This window comes from Trypanosoma equiperdum, assembly GCF_001457755.1.
Source record: "Trypanosoma equiperdum strain OVI genome assembly, contig: ctg_1007, whole genome shotgun sequence".
NCBI classification, from domain to species: domain Eukaryota; phylum Euglenozoa; class Kinetoplastea; order Trypanosomatida; family Trypanosomatidae; genus Trypanosoma; species Trypanosoma equiperdum.
The window spans coordinates 21,034-22,641 of record NW_027122958.1 but is presented as its reverse complement, the minus strand read 5'-3'; positions in this window follow the sequence as shown (position 1 = coordinate 22,641).

The window sequence follows — 1,608 nt, the reverse complement described above, 5'->3', positions numbered from 1 at the left end:
GACAAAAAAGGAGAAAAGAAAGACGGGGATAAGGAAACTGTAACTGAATGCAGAGCCACTGAAGAGAATAAATGTGACAAAAACAAATGCACTTGGAACAAGGAAAAAAGTGAGTGCAAAATTAAAGATAGAACTGTCATAATTTCTGCTGTAATTAGGGCCCCTCTTTTGCTAGCAGTTTTTCTAAATTTTCTGAAATTTATGAAATTTGCTATTTTTGAGAAAATTTGTTAATACTTGATATATTTTAACACTTTTGTTAATTTTGTTAATATTGTTAATTTTGGTAATTTTTTTTAATTTGAGGAATTGAAAATCTGAAATTTCGGTATGTACGTGGCCTATTGGTCCAAATTAATAGTGTGAAAGTGTATTGAAAACGAGTGCTATTTTAATTTTCTATTTGTTTTCTTTGTTTATTTTATGAATATTGGTAGTTACTTATGGTTATGAAAATAATGGTAATTGAGTTTTATGAGTGAGAGATTACTAATATTATAAGATGGATAGTGCATACTAAATGTCCATTAAAAGAGACGCACTAAAAAAAGGAATTGTTTAATGAGACTAAGTGAATAAGCGGGAATTAAAACTAAACAAGAGAGTAAGTGGAACAGCACGTGAAATATTAGGGAAAATGCTAAAGGGCGGATAAAGAGAGTGAATAAGAATTGAATGTGAAACGTTTGATACACAAGCACGACGATGGGAGTTATTGTTCACAAATATATTTATGGTAAACAAAAAAATTAATCCATTTAAAAACCAAATGTTGTTTCTACAAATAAACCAAGGAAGTAGTGCATGTGGGAGATGGATACAAGCATTATTACTTGGTTTATCTGTATAAACTTCTAAAGAATGCATTATTACTCAAAGATATATTATGAATGCGCAGAAATTTAATACAAAAAATCAACTTATAAAGGTGGTAAATGTAGTTTCAAGGTGTGTTTTATGAGAACATATCAAAAGAGTCTAATTACAGGTAAATAAACCAGGTAATGACTGCACCCAAACTTGCTGAAAGTTTCTAAGTCAGCAGTAAATTTAGATAGAACCACAACAAGCAGAAGAATGCCACAAAACAGCAAAGGAGTAGTACAAATAAAGATTTTTTACTTTCGAAAGAGGGTGTAGATACAGTGAGTCTTAGCGCGCCTTATATGCAACCAACGTGGGAACGATATTAGATAGCAGTGTTTTTTTGTTGTTTTATAGAATAGACGTTATAAAGGGATGAAAAAACAACTTAAATGGCTGATTTATAAGATTAGAGTTGACATGACGTACGTTAGAGAAACTGATTCCATAAGACCAAACAGGAACAAGTAAGGTACAGCGACTCCTAGGAGTACCCCACCTCTTTACAACTTCCTGTGCAATTACGTTCTAAAGAAAGAAATAAGTATCAGCATAGAGCCAAAATAATAGTACAAATGGAAGAAACGCTAGAATGTAACTTCCAAGTATAAAAAGTCTCCAAAAAAAGCAGCAGCAACATCCGTACAATGCTTGTAATGTCCATGCAGCAAACGAATACAAATCAAATAAAATGTAAAGCTGAATTGGAAGCGCGGTTATAACTGCCGATCACAAATGAACTGA